Genomic DNA, 13902 nt, shown 5'->3' on the forward strand with positions numbered 1-13902 from the left:
GATCTGGACAGCCCAGGGGGGTGCGTCCAGGTCACAGCAGGGGCCTTCTCTAATGTTACTAAATGGGGTCGGAGCCCGACTATCAGAGTCTATGCCCAGGTGGCTGCCATAAAGGAGGTGAGTAACTGTTGTTACAAACACCAAATCCAAGATGGCAGCCCCCAGTGCCTTCAGTAAAATTATGATTAAATAAAAACAAAATAAGCAGGGATTTTAATTTTGTCTTAAAAATACTTGATTTAATAATCACTATCATTAATACAAAAATAAAAAAAATGCGACACCCTTCCCTTACGTTCTTTGTAAGTCCTTAGTTTGGAAGAAATGGAAACACAATATCCCATTGCGAATTGTTCGTTAGATATAAATCTTTACCTCAGTAGCTTATTGTAAGCTCCAAATCTCTCAGTTGAGGAATTGCACTTTTTATTAGATATTTTAAATTTACTTGCAGTCTATCATTTTGGATACCTCCTTAAATTCATCTAATTTTTACGTTACTTTGCAGATTATGATCTTTTAGATGGGTGAATTTGTTACCTAAACACTTTAGGTTTTTGATGATCTTTTTAATTGGCGATACTTGAATTTTAGAGATATTCAATTTTGTGCTATCCCTGCTGTGACTGATGCTTTCTAAATCTGATTGGATGACACTGATTTGATTATCCATATCTATTTTCATGGAGCTTTCAGTGCGAATATTGGTTCTCTGATATAATTCTCAGAGGCTTTTTGATCTGTACTTCTAAGATATCCATGAAATGCTTAATGCCAGCCAATATGATGCATTCTGGGTCTAGGATCCACAAGATTATAAATCAGTAATCGTAGTACATTGTGTGCCAATTATATATGATATCCAATTGTTCCAACTTCAGTCATAATCATTCATATTTATTATTTTTGCAGATCCCTACTCCAAAGAGAGGTTTGATCATGTTCCATCAATGAATATATAATCCAGCCGGATGTGACAACTCTTTCACGAGTCAGCAACACATCAGACAAAAAGACAGATTCCGGGATCGGTCTCTGTTCTTACTTATGGATTCGACATTTACTGGACTTTCCGCAGTCAGATGTATTCACTGAACAAAGTGAGTTTCCTGCTGCATCAAGAGACAGATTCCGGGCTCGGTTTCTGTTCTCAACCACTGGATTCGACATTTACTGGACTTTCCGCAGTCAGATGTATTCACTGAACAAAGTGAGTTTCCTGCTGCATCAAGAGACAGATTCCGGGCTCGGTCTCTGTTCTCAACCACTGGTTATGACTTTCCTCAGTTAAATGTACCCAAGGAATGAGTTTCCTGGTGCATCAAAAGACAGATTCCAGGCGTGGTTTCTGTTCTCAACAATTACCAGACTTTCCGTGGTGAAACATGTTCACGGATCATGTAACTTCTATATTAAGTTACATCTACGTCATTAAGCCCCATCATGATCAGGGCCACATTGACGACTATTGGGCAACACGGTGCATGGAGTTTGTATGTTCTCCCCGTGTTTGCGTGGGTTTCCTCCGGGTACTCCGGTTTCCTCCCACACTTCAAAGACATACTGATAAAAAAAATAATAATAATTATAAATAAATTATTATGTATTATTCTGGCTTCTGATGAGAATTCTTACATTTGATATCTTGAATTAAGTTAAGAGAAGCAAGTGGTGGTCAACCCATAATATCATGGGGGCCTCGGGTGTGGTTTGTGATTCCCATCGCAGGTCCATACATTACATTCGTTGTCCTGAGACCACTTATGTGATCAGTCCTCCATTAAGGTATATAGAAAATGCAGAAACAACAAATCAATAGTCCAACACCTTCCTGCTGTAAGACATACTATTACAGAGACATGAGATTTACCACAAACTGCGCTATTATTATGACAATTGTGCTGAGTGGGCATTTCAATGAGTGAGTGTCAGCTGCAACTGCCAGCACCAATCCCAACAGTTTAACCCTTTAGATGCTGTGGTCAATAGCGACCATCCCATCTAGATGGTGGACAGAGGGAAGGGGCTCCCTCTATACCTCTATTGCCACCCCTACGTTGCAATCACAGGGTGCCGATGGTTATCATGGCAAGCTGAGGCCTATCACTAGCTCTGAGTTTACCAGCTATGGCAACATATTTGGCCCTGCTATCACCAGGGGCTAGGAGGGTCACTGTGACAGGCATAATGCACTGCAATACAGAGAAACCAGTGGCATACCGTCAATAGAGGCAGGCTATGTCACCTGTGAGCTGAAAGGTTCTGGGGACGTCTGCCCACGGTGTCAGCATCAGCTCTGGGCAGATGCAGATACATTTGAAAGCAATGATGAGACCAAGAGCAGTGCTCCCTTCTCATCATATTCCCGCTGGCGTCTGTGCTCTTTGACAGCTCAACACAGCAGTGACGTCACTACTGCGCGACAGTCACCACCATGCTGAGATGTGCAGAGAACAGACAGTGGGCAGCATCGAGAAGAGGTGAGTATGCAGTTGTGGTTGCTATCCGCGGGCTGGGTTAGGTGACAGGGGGGCACCAGGCTGGGCGAGGGCAGGGGACTCTAGGCTGGGCTAGGGCAAGGAGCCCCAGGTGGCACCACCAATGGCTGTGAAGGGACCACCTGTTTCTGTGTCAGCTGGGGCTGTTTGGCGCCCCTGACCTGGTCAGGCACCACTGAGTACTGCACCCATGCTGGGACAGTACTTCCAGGTGATTCTAAAGGCCGAAATAGGGTGTGTACGCACAGACACATAGCAACCAGGTCTCCCACACCTTAGAGGGGACCCTTGGGCAGACTCAAGAGGGGGCGTTCCTCCACATCTCATTTAGGGGTGTAGCGGAGGGGCTGGAAGCTAAGGTGGCAGTGGCTGTAAGGAAAGTAGTAGGAGTTAGTCAGTCTGTTAGCAGAAGGAGCAGAAAGAGGGTTGCTGAAGGAGAGGTACGCGCTGACACGCTAGTCAGACCCTGCACGTGTAGTAGCCATTGGTGGGGAAGAACGGTCACCAGTAAGTCGGACAGAAAGATGCTGAGGAAGTCAGCTGGTCATGTATGGATACTCCTGGTGACTAGGCATGCATGGGGAACAGGTCCCTAGAGTAGACGTGCATTTATTGATCTGCTAAACTTGTGGGGGGACCACAAGTCCCACACCAAACAACTAGAGTCCGAGCATCAGCAGCAATGAGGGGGCCCATAAGGAGGATCGAGCCTGGAGCCATCTTCCTTGGTCCGAGCTCAGTGGTGGCTCGAGCTGTGGGCCTGATCCCGGGGGTTCTCGAGCGGCACTCCTCGCCCGTGAGTGAAAGGGGGGTTTGTTGGGTGTGGGGATTGTTTATTGTCCGTGACGCCACCCACGGTTGTGGTGATTTCACCACCGCTGCTCAATATGGGGCTCCCGGGGATGGTGATGCGGAGCAGCCAGGTGTTGTGTTGCCCCTCCGTGGGTAGGGGTTGGTGATCCCAGGGCCCGGTGATGGAGTGCAGGGTGCAGGGCCTGGTGGGCGCAGGGACGCGGGGGCAGCGCTGTGCCTTGCGGCACTGTGGTACTCACTCAGCCTGAGACGTTGACACAGTTTTACGGTAAACCACACGGCTGGAAAGACGGTTCCCACGGACGGCTGCACTTGCTCTCCCAGTAGGTGACGGTGATGTCCCTTTTCCTTGCACCTTTGTGTCTGTGTTGGTATCGATGGGTTCCCACCGGTAACCCGCTCCCCGGCTTCAAGCTGGACCGGAGGAGCTCTACTCTTTGCCCGCAGGCGCTGGCCCTCAGAAACTGGTGCCCTGGCGGTGGCTCTGCTTTTATGGTTGGGCTGTTGCCTTCAATCGGGACTTGGTTGTTGGGGGATCCGCGTCCCCTTCACTGACGGATTTGGCAAATTATGGCGACTCCTAGCCTTGCCGGGGTCCGAGAGGCCCCTGCCCTGGTGCTGACTGTCCTTTGGTACGCTGCTCCAGACCGCCGGGCCACTACCCGTCCGCGGTCCTTTCAGAAACTTCCAAACGGTCACCCCTCCAGACAGTCACCGCCGTTGCTGACCTTGCTGACCCTGTCCTGCACACAGCTGGACTCTCTCTGCAGCTTTCTTTCTGTCACCTTTCACCTTTCTTCCACTTCTCCTACTCCTCCTTTACCCCTTCACTTCACTTGTTTACTCCTTCACCTCCTAAACTGAACTTCACTCTAGCCCTGCCTGGGCTCAACTCCTGGGTTTTCCCGCCTCCAGAGCTGTGTCCTCCTCGGTGGGCGGAGCCAACCGCCTGGCCGACCCCCCTGGTGTGAACCCCAGCCTCTGGAGGAAGGCAACAAGGATTTTTGGTTAGCTTTGGTGTTCCTAACTGGGATGTAGGGTGTGTGGGTGCAATGACCTGTGACCCCTGGCTTGCCCAGGGCGTCACAGTTCCTCCTTGTTTATCTCAGCATCGCCCGGGTTACCTCACAATAACATCAAAAAATGATGAAAAAGAACAACTGAAAGACATCTTAGACTGAGACTGAGTTATTCTGGGACCTATTCTACGCACCCGAGCCCCTGGGGCCAGCCTCACTCACGGGAGGCCACACCACCAGACTGCAGACTCCATCAGCCCTAGACGCTCATTAAACCTACAGTGGTGGTCACCCATAACCCTGACCACAAACCGTGAGTGGCGTCATGACTCCCATGTAAATAAACCTGATATACCTGTAGCCAGAGATACCCAAAGTGAAGACCCTGTGGCGTACCCGAGAGTGGAGAGGTGTCCTTGGGGCGACCACTGCAGGTGGGCGACACACGTTTCCTGGCGTCACGAACAGGATCAAGGACTAGACCTGTTAAGACAGGTGACAGTGCGCCTCAGTGGTCCGAACAGAAAATTTGAACCGCTGCCATTTTGTTGCTGTTAGAAGCGCACGATTTAAAAAGCTGCATCCCACGCAGAAGAAGAGGTAACCGCCCACGAAGAGGAGTTGCTGCCCCGGCTTGGAGGGGGTGCTCTGGCGTAGTGAACAGAGAAGATGGGGGCGGATCTGTCCCCGGACTGCGGGGACGTCCCAGTCCAAAGGTAGGAGAACAACCAGAAACGAAACTAGGACTGCAGCGTGACCAGAACCTGATGAGCAATGACAGAGATAAGATGGCGTCTGCAAGAGGTGACTAGGAAGAGCAGGGTTGGACCCGGCCCATGACTGCAGAGGAGCTGGAGGTAGAAGTGGGAACAATTGCCGACGGTATGGAAGAGCAGAGCGGGCGAGAGATAGCCGCTTGGAAGAAGGATAATGGCAATTAGAAACCTGTGGTTGTCGGTGCAGCAAGGCCCGCCTGGAGGCACCGCCCACGCTCAACTGGAGTCATTGTCAGCAGTGGCGACTATGCTGCGGGATGTCTCTAGCACGGATCTGAGTGAGTCTGTAACTGCCCCTGTTCCACCTGGTATGCTGACCCCACCGGCATTGTTATCGGACGCCCGTGTGATGCCGATGCGATGTCTGTTGCGATGCTTGATGCGATGTCCGGTGCGATGCCGATGCGATGTCTGGTGCGATGCCTGGTTCGATGTCCAGTGCGATGCCTGATGCGATGCCCGATGTGACGTCTGATGCGACGTCCGGTGCTACCCCCGATGCATCACCAGAAGCAACACCCACGGCCAGACCAGGCCGCAACGACTCCTGACATGGCCAGACCACCAGGCCACAACTCCTCCTGTCACGTGCCAGACCAGTCCAGGCCGCAACGCCTCCTGCCACGGCCAGACCAGACCAGGCCGCAAGACCTCCTGTCCTAGTTGCCCGACCAAAGGTGGTCATAGCGCCCCAGTCGCTGACTGAGGAACCAGCACCTGGGCTCCGATCTGAAGTGGACAAAGAAATGGCTCAGTTAAAGAGGGAAATGGAAGCTCAGTTCCCAGCACACCTGGTGGAGATGTATCTGATTCCCAAGCTGCCATACCGACCTGAAGCGGTCACAGCACCTTCTCCGCTGGAGAGGGACTCCTCATCCTACCTGGCTGATGAAAGCTCGTCCCCAGAGCTGCTCCTTGCCCGACCGGAGGAGATTGCAGCACCCTTTGAGAGAACGGGAGGCCCTGAGGTCGCGCTGCTGTTCCCCCAACGACTGGAAGAGGTCGCAGCACCCTCCACCAGTGAGGGAGAAGAGGACTTACAGCCATCACTGCTGTTCCCCAACCGGCCGGAGGAGGTCGCAGCACCCTCCACCAGGGAGGGAGAAGAGGACTTTCAGCCATCACTTCTGTTCCCCAACCGACCGGAGGAGGTCGCAGCACCCTTTGCGAGAAAGGGAGGCCCTGAGGTCGCACTGCTGTGCCCCCAACGATCGGAGGAGGATGCAGCACCCCCTGCCAGGGAGGAAGACCTGGTTGCATATAGCCCCGGCATGTATGTGACCTGGTTACCTGCTGATGACCAGGTGATGGTAATGCGGAGACCAGCCCGCAGAGGGCAGCGTAGTGTGAGAGCCAGACACCCCCTTGAGAAGCCCACCCCAGAGAGAGAGAGCAAGTGGAGGCCAGGGACCTGCAGGAAAAACTCCCTGCGGCGGGCCAAGCACCAGGCCAGAGGTCCCCTCCACCGTGGGGTAGTGGAAGAATTCAACTGCCGCAAAGCGTGGGGCTTTATAGTGGAGGCCGGAGTGAAGGAGGGGATCTTTGTCTCCAGACGGGACGTGCAGTCTCACCTACAGCGGGGCCACCCTGGTCGTGATATCTATGTGGGGGATGTGGTAGAGTACACAAGGCATAAGGCATATGGGGGAGAGAGGCTGGTTTGCCTTGGACTTGGTTCAATGTCCAAAGGAAACCTTAGGGAGCTCAGACTCCACCCCCACTGCTTCTACCAGATTCCCAGAGTCACCACCACCAGGGAACGCCCATAATGCAAACGCTCAAACTGTAAATGCAAATGCAGACACCCAAGTAGCAACCTCCAGGTATCAGAGCCCTGAAAATAAGAGCCCTGGTCTTGGGAGGAGAAAATCAGTGTAGTCTAAAATGTTTTATAAAGAACCTGCTTAGTTTAAAAATGTTTGACCTGTTTACAGTTAAGTAACGTTAAAGTGAAATGTGCCCACCAGAACTTTTGTGTGAACTGTTGAGCATTCCTTTGTTTTAGCACCTGGTTATGTGCACTTTAAAAATGGACCATAGGCTATGAACTGGCTATAGCCACAAACTCTCGCATTGTAAAAAGTTACCCCAGTGGTACCAAACCTCAGATCATGCCTGTTTATGGGGCCTGGCTCTGCACTACCAGGGAGCACGCCTGTTTATGGGGCCTGCTCTCCAACACCAGGGAGCATGCTTGTTTATGGGGCCTGCTCTCCAACACACAAAAGCTGGTACTCCTGTTTATGGGGCCTACTTTACGCCACCCTCCTCAGGAAGATTGGAGGAAAGGTCTGGGATAGAGCTGGCCAAGACCTGGTCACCAAAGGGACCGCTGACCTGCCTCCTGGAAGTTTCTGGGTGGGTCCAGGACTTGTGGGTGGTGGAATGGTACCTGGTATGTTTTAAATGTAAATAACTCCCCTGTGTGGGAAAAGTTGTATTTAAAATGTTCTTGTGTTTGCAGCCCGAGGACGGGCTGTTGATAACTAAGGGGGAATGTGGCGCCCCTGACCTGGTCAGGCACCACTGAGTACTGAACCCATGCTGGGACAGTACTTCCAGGTGATTCTAAAGGCCGAAATAGGGTGTGTACGCACAGACACATAGCAACCAGGTCTCCCACACCTTAGCGGGGACCCTTGGGCAGACCCAAAAGGGGGCGTTCCTCCACATGGGGTGTAGGGGAGGGGCTGGAAGCTAAGGTGGCTGTGGCTGTAAGGAAAGTTGTAGGAGTTAGAGTATGTTCACACAACAGGTTTTTGCTGTGCGGCACAATCCGGCGCTTTGCGGGAAAAACGCATCCAATTTTTTTTTTACCGCCAGGTGCGGTTTTTCCTCATAGACTTTTATTAGTGCCGGATTGCGCCATATGTACTTGCGTTTGATCTGTTTTTTTCCGGATGCGGCAAAAATCGTCACTCCGGCGGCCGCACAGGACGCAGAGAGGAACGTTTTTTGCCAGCGGCAAAGAACTGCATAGTGCCGAGTGCGGCGCTGTGCGGCATGGTGCATAATGAAAGTCTATGCGCGCCGGATACGGTGGTATGCTTCAAACGCCGGAAGCATGTACCGTATCCGGTTTTTACTTCTGACCATGCCCAGAAGTGATATAAATCCATTGCTTGTCAGAAAATCAATCAATCACTCACTCACTCACTCGCTCTCAAACTCTCTCACTCACGCATTCACTCACTGACTCACTGACTCATTCATTCAGCTCTGGCGTCTTCTCCTGATTTGAAAATGCCGGCCGCCCATTATACAATCTCGTATTCACTGCTTTCCCCGCTTACCGGCGCCTATGATTGGTTGCAGTCAGACACGCCCCCCATGCTGAGTGACAGCTGTCTCACTGCAACCAATCACAGCTACCGGTGGGCGGGTCTATATCTTGCAGTAAAACAAATAAATAATTAAAAAAAACGGCGCGGTCCCCCCACAATTTTGATACCAGCCAAGATAATGCCACACGGCTGAAGGCTGGTATTCTCAGGATGGGGAGCTCCACTTTATGGGGAGCCCACCATCCTAACAATATCAGCCAGCAGCTGCCCGGAATTGCCGCATCCATTAGATGCGACAGTCCCGTGACTGTACCTGGCTCATCCCGAATTGCCCTGGTGCGGTGGCAATCGGGGTAATAGGGGGTTAATCATGGCAGGCGTCTCCCCGAGATACCTTCCATGATTAACCTGTAAGTAAAAGTAAATAAACACATACACCCAAAAAATACTTTATTTGGAATAAAAGACAAAAAAACACCCTCTTTCACCATTTTATTAAAATCCCCAAATACCCGTCCAGGTCCGACGTAATCCACAAAGGTCCTACGACGCTTTCAGCTCTGCTACATGAAGCTGACAGGAGCGGTAGTAGAACACCGCCGCACCTGGGAACTCCATGCAGCAACAGAAGGGAGTCGCGCTGTCAGCGAGGACGTCACTGAGGTAATGCCTGTGTGTGCGGAGATGTTGGGGGTTGTAGTGCCTGCGCGTGCGGTGATGGTACGTGCGTTAATGCCTGTGTGGTGCGGTGATGATGGCGGCTGTAATGCCGGGGTGTGCGGTGATGATAAGTGCGGTAATGCCTGTGTGGTGCCGTGATGATGGGGGCTGTAGTGCCAGAGTGTGCGGTGATGATGTCTGTGGTAGTGCCTGCGTGTGCGGTGATGATGCGTGCGGTAGTACCTGCGTGTGCGGTGATGATGCGTGCGGTAGTGCCTGCGTGTGCTGTGATGGTGCGTGCGGTAGTGCCTGCGTGTGTGCGTGTCCGGTGATGATGGGGGCGATAGTGCCGGTGTTTGTGCGGTGATGATAGGGTCTCTCTCAGCATAAAAAAAAAACGGATCAGTTTTTTTTACCGGATCCGTCGCATCAGTTTTTACACAATCTGAGACGGATCCGTTGCATCAGGCAGAAACCGGATTGTGCCTGATTGGAAAAAACTGATGTGTACACTTAGCCTTAAGCGGGCTTTACACGCTACGATTTCGCTACAGCGATCTCGTTGGGGTTACGGAATTTGTGACGCACATCCGGCCGCTGTAGCGATCTCTTGTGTGTGACTTCTAGGAGTGATTTGGATCGTTGCAAAAACGTCCAAAATCGCTCCTTGTTGACATGGGGGTCCATTCTCAATTATCGCTGCTGTTGCTGGGTCGAAGTTGTTCCTCGTTCCTGCGGCAGCACACATCGCTACGTGTGATGCCGCAGGAACGAGGAACATATCACCTGCCGCCGACCGCAATGCAGAAGGAAGGAGGTGGGCGGATGTTACGTCCCGCTCATCTCCGCCCCTCCGCTTTCATTGGGCGGCCGCTTAGTGACGTCGCTGTGACACCGAACGGACCGTCCCCTTAGAAAGGAGGCGGTACGCCGGTCACAGCGACATCGCAGGGCAGGTATGTACGTGTGACGGGGGTGCGCGATTTTGTGCGCGACGGGCAGCAATATGCCCGTCTCGCACAAACGATGGGGGCGGGTCGCATGCTAGCGATAGCGGGAAAAATATCGTAGCATGTAAAGCCAGCCTTAGTCAGTCTGTTAGCAGAAGGCGCAGAAAGAGGGTTGCTGAAGGAGAGGCGCGCGCTGTCACGCTAGTCAGACCCTGCACGTGTAGTAGCCGTTGGCTGGGGAGAACGGTCACCAGCAAGTCGGACAGAAAGACGCTGAGGAAGTCAGCTGGTCGTGTATGGAGACTCCTGGTGACTAGGCACGCACGGGAAACAGGTCCTTAAAGTAGACGTCCATTTATTGCTCTGCTAAACCTGCCGGTGGGGGGACCACAAGTCCCACACCAACCAACTAGAGTCCAAACATCACCAGCAACAAGGGGGCCCATAAGGAGCCATCTTCCTTGGTCCACGCTACCAGCAAACGGGCCAAAAAGGGGAGAAAAGGCAGTAGCGACTTCCCTGGATGAATCTGAGTCGCCCACCACAGCGCTGCAGCAGTCGCCTGCGGGGCACTGTGGGGACTTCTCTGTAGGGACCCTTCTGGCAACAGGTATGTCAGGTTCACTTTAATAGGGGTCGTGACGCCACTCTCGGTTTTGAGGTCAGTGGGTGACAGCCACTGCAGTTTAACGAGTGTCTGGGGCTGATGGTTTTTGCAGTCTGGTGGTATAGCCTCCCAAGAGTGAGGCTGGCCCCAGGGGCTGTGTGTGGAACCACAGGTTGCAGAATCACTCAGCCACAGTCCAGAAAGTCTTTTAACTTGTTAACTCACTTTTGGATGTTTGGTGAGAAACCTGGGTGATGCTGAGATTATGCCAGGTGGAACCAGGAATTCCTGCAGGTCGTTCTGAGGGTAGCTATTAACTCGCCTTCCTTGCACTTCTTTTGTTTCGGAGAACCCCTGACTTGCAGTATAGTGGGATTTATTCAGGGAAAGTTGCTTCTGCCTCTCCTTCCCTTTCTGGCCCGTTTGCCGGCAGCGTGGACCTGGTGAGAATTTCTTCTCGCTCTATCTCCTTGTGGGTCCCCCTGTTGCTGCTGAGGCTCAAGCTCTGTATCTTTGGTGAGGAACCTCTAGTACCCTCACCGGAAGGTTTAGCAGATCAGTAGATCGATATCTGGCTCTAGGGACCTGTTCCCTGTGCGTGCGTAGTTACCAGCAATCCCCGTACTCGACTGCCTCTCTGCAGGTGTCTTTCAGGCTGACTTTCTGGTCACTGTACTCTCCCGCTAACAGCTACCACACCAGCAGGGTCTGGCTAGCATGGCTGTACGTCTGCTTCCTTCAGCAACTTCTGTACACTGCTCTAGACTGGCTTGCTCCTCCGCCTTTTCCTGTCTGCCACTGCATCTAGCTTCCAGCCTCTCCACTGCACTCCTTGCTGAGAATTGAAAGTTAACTTCTTCAGGGCTACCCAAGGGTCCCCTCTCAAGGTGTGGGACACCTGGATACTATGTGTTTGTGTGTACACACCTCATTCTGGCCTTTTGGAATTACCTGGAAGCACTGTCCCAGCATGGGTGCAGTACTCCGTGGTGCCTGACCAGGTCAGGGGCGCCACATTCCCCCTTAGTTATCATCAGCACATCCTCTGGCTGCAAAGACAAGAAAAGGTTTTTAATACAAACTTTTCCCACACGGGAGGGTTATTTACATTGACAACATACCGGGTACCATTCTTAACCACCCACCACCCACAAGTCCGTAACCTACCCAAAAACCTTCCAGGAGGCAGGTCACTGGTCCCTTTGGTGACCAGGTCTGGGCCATCTCTATCCCAGACCTTTCCTCCAATCTTCCTCTCCTGAGGAGGGTGGCTTAAGGTAGGCCCCATAAACAGGCATACCGGCGTCCGTGTGTTGGAGAGCAGGCCCCATAAACAGGCGTGCTCCCAGGTGGTGCAGAGTCAGGCCCCATAAACAGGCATGCTCTGAGGTTGGTACCACTGGGGTAACTTTTTACAATGCAAGAGTTTGTGGTTATAGCCAGTTCATAACCTGTGGTCCATTTTTAAAGTGCACATAACCTGGTGCAACACATTTTAGCAGCAAAGTTCTCGCAATAGTCCTTGCTGGCACATTCTTAAACGTTACTAAACTGTAAACAGGTTAAACATTCTTAAACTTAAAGAAATTTACTACAAAGACATTTTAGACTGTACTTTCTCCATACCGTAATGGGGGCTGACCAAATTTGCTGCGGGTTGATCTATGCAGTACTATGCTGTCATGTTGAGGTTGTGTCCTCCCACCCGGTGTATGTGTCTCAATGTGAATGATGGGTGTACTGGGTGCTGATACCAATGCATGGTCTTCTGATTCAGCTACACTTGGCTCTTCAAGGTTCTGAACAGGTTCTTCTTGTTCTCTTACTTCTTCTCTGGGTTGAGGGAAGGTGATTACTGGAATTACAACAGCTCGGTTGTATTGAGGCCAACTTGCAGGAAAATCTCCAAGCACAGTATGGATCATCTTCTCTCTTGGTTCTTCGACTGGCAAAGGGTTGGGAACTTCTTCAGGGATTCTTAGCTGTTCAGGGCATCTCTTAAGGTGGTCTCTGGAGACCACAGCTGTTGTCTTTCCTTCATCTTTGCTGATGAGGCATGTCTTCTCACGGCTGGGTGTTAACGGTAACACGGTGTAGGGTTCTGCTTCTCAGTGATTGTCGAGTTTATGATGTCTTCTCTTTCTCTTGAGGACTACTTCTCCAGGCATCAAAGGAACAGCAGGTGCATTTTGATTGTAGGCTTTTTCTTGCCTCTCCCGCTGCTCAGTCAAGCTTCGCTCCACACACTCTTGTACTCTCTTGTACTGGGCCTGGCAGGTGGAATCCCAATCAGCACCTTGTAGAGGGTCTTCATGGGTCTCAATTCCCATTTCCAGATCCACTGGCAGTCTTCCAGGTCTGGCCCTCATCAGGTATGCCGGTGTGCAGTTCGTGGAACTCACGGGGATGTTGTTATACATGTCCACCAGGTCAGGCAGCTTCTCTGGCCACAGGCATCTTTCTTCCAGTGGTAGAGTTTTCAGGAGGTCAAGAACAATGTGATTCATCTTCTCGCACACGCCATTGGTCTGAGGATGGTAAGGCATGGTACGGATCTTCTTGCAGCCATAAAGGTTACAAAACTCCTTGAATACCTCAGCTTCAAAGACCGAGCTGTTGTGAATGTCAGTTATGCTTTTGCTGCTGTGAGGCTCCCTCTTGTGGCCAGGAATGCTTTGGACAGAGACCGGCTGTGTTGAGCAATGGGCGTTTCCATTGCTAACTCTCTGCCTATTTAAGCCTTGATCTGCTGGCAGGCTATGCCGGATGTCAGTTGTTCTTTGTTCTCCAGCCTGCTTCAGACCACATCTACCTCAGATAAGTGCTTGGCTCTTTATTTGTTGTTTTGTTGTTTTTTGCCCTTATCTGAGTTTGTAATTTGCTGTGGTTTTTGTCAGTTTATTTGCAGGCAGGAATCTTCCCTTTCAGTTGCTTAGCTGGGAAGCTCCCTGCAGCTATGTTTGGAGTATTGCTCCTATAAGTCCATGTGTTTGTTGCTTCTTGTATTTGTATGGTTCCTGCTTTCTGTTCATTGGTATGACAAGAGCGCCTGATATAGGACGGAGTTCAGATCTAGTGATCTGAGGGCTTTTTGTACTATCAGGTTATTGGATTTTTGTAGGGTTTTTCTCTGGCCACCATCAGCCACTTTCCTATCCTGTCCTATTTAGTCAGTAGTGCCTCACCTGTGCTAATCCTATCATCTATCTGTGTATTGTGTTTTCCTATATCACCGCAGTCTTTGAATGTGAGGGGCTTGCTATTATTTCTATTTTCTGAGGTAGAGAGTTATTCA

At 51.2% G+C, this 13902-nt stretch overlaps 1 protein-coding gene across 1 annotated transcript in view; it reads left to right on the plus strand.

Annotated features, from left to right (window-relative positions):
• The window catches only part of LOC142254895 (protein spinster homolog 1-like), a 33818-nt gene extending 32294 nt beyond the window's left edge, over positions 1–1524 (plus strand). The window contains exon 14 of the mRNA XM_075326252.1: positions 913–1524. The gene's annotated coding sequence lies outside the window, so the exon portion shown is untranslated. The remainder of the gene's footprint in view (positions 1–912) is intronic.
• The last annotated feature ends 12378 nt before the right edge of the window (positions 1525–13902 follow it).

This window comes from Anomaloglossus baeobatrachus, chromosome 10 (genome assembly GCF_048569485.1).
Source record: "Anomaloglossus baeobatrachus isolate aAnoBae1 chromosome 10, aAnoBae1.hap1, whole genome shotgun sequence".
Lineage (NCBI taxonomy): Eukaryota > Metazoa > Chordata > Amphibia > Anura > Aromobatidae > Anomaloglossus > Anomaloglossus baeobatrachus.